The 6,092-nt window shown below is 37.9% G+C and overlaps 1 pseudogene; it reads right to left on the bottom strand.

Annotated features, from left to right (window-relative positions):
* Positions 1–4,575: 4,575 nt before the first annotated feature.
* On the bottom strand, positions 4,576–5,259 carry LOC143394590 (T cell receptor alpha variable 19 pseudogene; annotated as a pseudogene).
* Positions 5,260–6,092: the final 833 nt, after the last annotated feature.

The raw sequence follows: 6,092 nt of genomic DNA, 5'->3' as shown, positions 1-6,092 counted from the left end.
ACTTACCAAGAAGCATTTTCCCTGGTGGGGTGATTTTTCCAGGCTGTGCCAGGATCTCCTGCCTTATTTGCTTTCTGCTTTGAAAATCATGTCAAGGAGCAGCATGGTGTTAGGAAAAGAGTTCATGATTGAAATTGTGATGCTGGTCCAAGAACCACATCTACCCTTTATACTAATAGAAGCTAGCACAAACTGAGTTTCCACTGTGTCAAGATGACATGCTCCCTGGTTGTGGTGGCACACACCTGTAATCCTAACTACTTGGGAAGCTGAGGGAGGAGGATCTCAATTTCAAGGACAACCTCAGCAATTTGACAATACTGTCTCAAAATAAAAAAATTTAAAAAGCTCAGTGGTAGATGTTTACCTAGCATGTGTGAAGCCCTAGGTTCAATACCCAGTAATGGGGAAAAAAACTAGCAACTTTGTGTATTCATGCTTATGTGTATACACACACATACATAATGTGTGTATATATGATAATTAATATTGATGTATAATATGGTGTATATATAACTGTTATAAATATATATACATAATTTATATAATCTCATGGTTTTGTTTGATTCCCAACTCCACATGCTAAGTTATATATCACCATTTTACAAATAAGGAAAGTGAGGCACCAACAAGTTAGAGAATATGTCAAAGGTCATTCTGCAATCAAGATGATAGGGTTTGAATCTAGCCAATTTCTATTTTTGTCATATTAAGGATAATTCCAAATATATTTGAAAGTTCAGTGTATGGAGAAATTAAGCCCCATGTACCCATCACTCAGTTTTATAATTATTATTTTATGACCAAACTTCTTTCACTTATTACCCAACTACTTTTTCTTAAACCATTTTAAAAGTCCTAGATATTGAATTGTTGTCTTTGATAATTGTACGGCAAATCTCTAAATTTTGACTTTTATAAACAATCAGAAGGCCATTATCACACCTAAAACTTAATAGTAATTCCTTAATGCAATTGAATGCCCAATATATATTAAATTTTTCTATTATTTTACAGTTTGATTCAGCATCCACCTAAGGGCCCATTGATTGATTCATTTTTCAAAAACTTTAATCTCTAGGTGTCCTCATTCCATTTCTTTTTCTGAAGCTTTTCATTGAAAAATTCAGAGTTTTTTGTCCTGCAGAATTTTTTAAACTATGAATTTTGCTTATGATATACTTACGATAAGTTTAATGTATCCCTCTGTTCTTTATACTTAATGTGAATTAGTAATTCTTCTAGATGGCAGTATATTTTCAGACACAGTAAACAAGAAACAAAGAAATTTTTTTCTTCTGAAAACCTATTGGATTGAGTAGTATTTCACATTCAACTAATTTAGTTTCTCTGTTGGAAAATGCTGAGGTAGGCTGAAGGTCCTAGTATAATAATGGTGTGAGACATTACAGGTAACAAAGGACATATTTGGCATTGTGTTATTTACTCCCAAAGACACCTCTCTCTCCCTCTCCCTCTCTCTCTCTCTCTCTCTCTCTCTCTCTCTCTCTCTCTCTCTCGTGTAATTTTCCTCTTTCTCAAATAAAAGGAAACTTCAGTTAAGAAATTAAGTGGGAAAGCTTCCAAAGATGTCATTTGGCATGAGGGGAACCCTGGGCTGTTGAACCTGTTTCTGTCTCTGGAATAAGTTGGTGATAAGGGCCAACACCAAAAGGATAAAGGTAGAGAGCAGGCTGCACTAGGACCAGGTGAAAAGTAAATGCAACTGGCACAAAAGTAGAGAGGGATCAGAGGTGGAGTTCAGAGCTTATTTGTATCCATTTAATGTGTGTCTAATATTTACTTTCTTCTTTTCTTTACAAAGTAAAACGTATGAGAGTGGATCTCATCCAAAAGTCATAAGAGCAACGTGGCTCAGGACCCTGGACAGCTGATTGAGAATGCAGGGGCACTCCTGGCATTTTTGTTACTGACTGTTGTTACTCTCCTTTGATTTTAATATTAACTTCTATTCCAGGAATTCTGCCACAACCCTACAGTGGAGATAGATGTGCAAGACCACAGCCTCTGAAATGTGGGCATGAGGGTGACTAATTTCAGGGAGCACCTGTAGAGGAAGAAACAGGGCTGGAGCCTGATGGTCATTATCAATCATCTTATTCACCAGGCTTGTCCACCTGCAATAAGCTTGCAGCCTGACTCAGATAGGAATCAGGGACAAAGTGAAAGACCTTTAATCTTGGATAACTTATTGGCATCTCCACTCTGCTTCAGAGAAAGTGAAGTTTACCATGTCACCTTCTTTTTTCCTTTGACTCTAAGGTCCAGTGCCAGTTGATACAGCATCTGGTTTCCCCCATTTTTCTAACATTTAGACATTCACACTCATGTCCAGTCTCCTGCAAACACCTGTGAGCATCTGCCTTTGCATCCCAGCTCTAGATGGGGCTCTGATGCTGAAGGAGCCCCAACCACCTACAAAGTTCTTAGCTCCTCTAGGAACAGGGAATTATCTTCACTTTACAAGGGACATTTGGCACTGCTATGATTTAAAATGCCTGTCTCCTCATCTACCTTAGAACTTTCTCAAGAGGCTGTGTCATCTGGAGCTCCAGCTAGCTGGCAAATGTGAGTGACCTCATGTTTGTCAAGTGGGCATTTTCTACACTTCTGATTCTCTACACAGAGGAAAGAAAGTGTGTCTGATAAATTGTGAAAGAGACCACAACATCACATTTTAATAGAGGCAGCTTTATTCATGAGTGGACACCTGTTCTCTCCCTCCCTCATTTCTTCTCTTTTCCTTTGTTCCTCTCTCCTTATTCCTCAGTTTCATCCTTCCTCCTCCTTCTCTATCTTCTTTCCTCATTCCTTTCCCCTCCTCATTCTACTTCCTTTCTTCTCTTTCTCCTCTCCTTCTTCCTCTCCCTCTCCATCATACCTACCTAGAACAGCCACACCTGTGTGTTGGTAGCAGGTGACTTCCCAGGTCACTCTCCTTTCTCCCAGCTCCCTCTGGTTTCCGATTATTCCAGTTACACTATCCTGCAGTGGGTGGAGCACCATGGAAGTTTATGTTGTCTTCTTTTAAATATAGAAGGGTAGCTAATAAGTGTTAGGGACTCAAAAAGACAGTGAAATAAGTGATTTGTGAGGCCAGCAGAATTTTGGAAAGAACTATCCAATACCACTGCCTACTTTAAACCTCTACACTTGTGGATAAGGAAACAGAGGTTCAAAGAAGTTAATTGTCTTAACATCACATAGGTTGTTTATGTAATGATCTCTAAAACTTCAGTTCAGTGTTCTTTCTGCCTGCTATTCTGTACCAGATACCAGTAAAACCCACTGATGATGACATCCATAAATGTAAGAATCTTATCTAGTTACCTAATAATTTTCTAACACCTATAATAGAAACTCAGAATCTTTCAAATTAATTATACATTAATGAATAACCTACACTTTAGTGTCCAGAACTGGAAACAGTTTGATACATGAAATTATGGGGGAAAAAAAAGTTACAGTTTAAAAAAACATTAATTCATATTTGTCTGTCTTATGGATTTCTTTATAGATATAAATAATTTTGTAACTGATAAGTTAACATTTTAAATTTAGAGAAATTTATATTTTAAAATGAATGGTAAATTTACATATTTTAAAAGAAATGAATATTCTTTAAAGTCTTTACATGTTCAAACAGAACATTTAACCTCTACCCCAGAGGGATTAGCATTTATAGATCTCCCATTTATTTAGGTAAGCAAGAAATATTGTTTTTAATATGATATCTGAGTTCTAAATGATGACAATTAAATTCAGAGGTTTTTGAAACATGGGTGGAGAAAGAGAAAGAAAATCCTTGTCCATGAGCACCGGTTATACACCTGGGAAGATTTTCATGTTTAGTCTAGAAGTTGACACTGGTAAAGACCCTCTGGTGTTGGCAGCTATGACAGCTGTCATTCTGGCCTTGATCTTGTTTCATCTTCAAACTGGCAGTAACTTGAAGAGAAAGGATGAAGACAAGAGAATCCATGGGTCAGAGCAAATTTTCAACTAATCATCTCCCTTTGTAGGCAGCAATAGATATAGATGCTTTTAAAAAATCATAATCATATCAAAAAGAGAGAAGCCAGACTGAGGCAAATTAGGGAACATTTCAGATATACTCTGCTTGTACAAAAGATTCCTAGTATGATTATGGGAAAAGCTCTAAATTAAATAATTTATTTGACCTGATTGATTAAAAAATTTTTCTGATTATTTATGAGAAAAAATATTGTGAAAATTTCTCAAAAAATGAAAAGCATTTGTTTTACAAGTGGATTAAAGCATTCAACGTACTAATGAATGCATAAATGCATTTAAGATTCTAAAAACTTAACAACACCATCAATAAAATCATGATTGGGTATAAAGGTAATTTGAAAACTTTCTCAATTCAATGAAATCAATACGGATTAATAAGTCTTATTAAACTGTACTTTGAAAATAAATTTGGCATGTGTTATAAAAATATGTACTACATGTTCTATCTCAATCTATCACGCAGAACAGGCTACACATCCTTCTCACAGTGAACATCTGGACATTCTACATGAACTGCACTCAGGTTTCCTTGCCAAACCCCCACCTGTGCTGACACAGCCCCTGCTCCTCCCTGTCTGTGGTGGGGTCTCCCCCCAGAGGCCCTAGCTCTTCTTGAGGTTTTTGTGGGACTCCCACAGGCAGCCCTCTCACTGTGGCATCTTCAAGGGCACAGAAATACACTGCTGCATCCATGAGCTGTGAGGCTGTGATGGTGAGCTGGATGGAACTGGATGCCTTCTGGAAGTTGAGGGAATAGCGACCCCCTGTTGCATTTTGCTGATTGTAAGATTCCTGGCGAATAAGGAAAGTCAGTTTCCCACTGGGTAGTTGTTTGTACCAGAATAAGTAGTAATTAGGTTCGCGGGTTTCATACACACAGTGCAAGGTGACAGCCTTGTTCTCCACCACAGAAAATGCAGTCTGAGCTTGAATTACCTTCTGGGCCATGCTGGTTCCTGCAGGAGAGAGGAAGAAATAGACTAATCCTTTATCTGGAACTATGGGTGTCAAAAGGATAGAGTGACTAAGGACCCAGCACTCTGATCCCATTGCCTTTTATTCATCCCTCAGAACCTCATCAGAAAACAAAGATCTTCTCTGCAGGACCTTCAGGCCTGAGAAGAGCCTGTGCCCTGTGCTTGTGACATCCTTACCAAGACAGATGGAGGCGATGGCTGCTCCCAGCAGGCTGGTGGCCAGCATAGTGGTAGCTCTTTCCCAAGAGAAATGTTCTATGTTTCGTCTCAAATCCAGATCTTAATTCTTGTGCTCAGGAGGTACAAGCAAAGTTACTGGGCTATGTGCTGCATCTGCTCTAACAGGAAACGGAGTTACCAGATATGGGGCAGATTTGCCTGGGTCCTGTCACATGCTTCCTGTATAGTGGGAGGTGACAGCTGTGAGAAGCTGTTTTATAACTTATTGAGTTGGATCATTTTCAATATTTCTTTGATGTAAAATAGAGAACTTAAAATTATTATGAACTATAGTCATAGGCTAACATGGTCATATATCCTTTGGTTTTTACATATGCCTTTTTATTCCTACAGATGGTAGTAAGGTAAAAAGTAAAAACAGATTTTGAACTTTCTAACAAGAAGGTAAACTTTTAGTCTCAACCTTTGTTCCTACCTTGCCAATCATGGAATCTGGCAAAAATAACATGGGAAATACTTTATTTATTGTTAATGAATAATTTCATATCATGTCTCCTGAGTCACAAACTGACTCTGACCCCTTAATGCATAGCCTCCCCCTATCGATATTCTGCAGCAGAGAGATACATTTTTTGTAATTCAAGAAACTGCATGGACCAATCATTGTCAGCCAGAGTGTGTAGTTTACATTAGGTTTCAATGACAGAGCCATTCATTCAATGGGTTGAGACAAACACATAGTGACATGTGTCCACCATTACAGTAACAGATAGAATTGTTTTACTGCCCTAATGTACTACAATTAGTAGTGATGACCTCACAATTCTGTGAATATACTAAAAGGATACATTTATAGCATGGGAGTTATATCTCAATAAA

Source organism: Callospermophilus lateralis, chromosome 3 (assembly GCF_048772815.1).
Source record: "Callospermophilus lateralis isolate mCalLat2 chromosome 3, mCalLat2.hap1, whole genome shotgun sequence".
In the NCBI taxonomy this organism is placed as follows: Eukaryota; Metazoa; Chordata; class Mammalia; order Rodentia; family Sciuridae; genus Callospermophilus; species Callospermophilus lateralis.
This window is presented reverse-complemented; position numbering and strand designations above follow the sequence as displayed.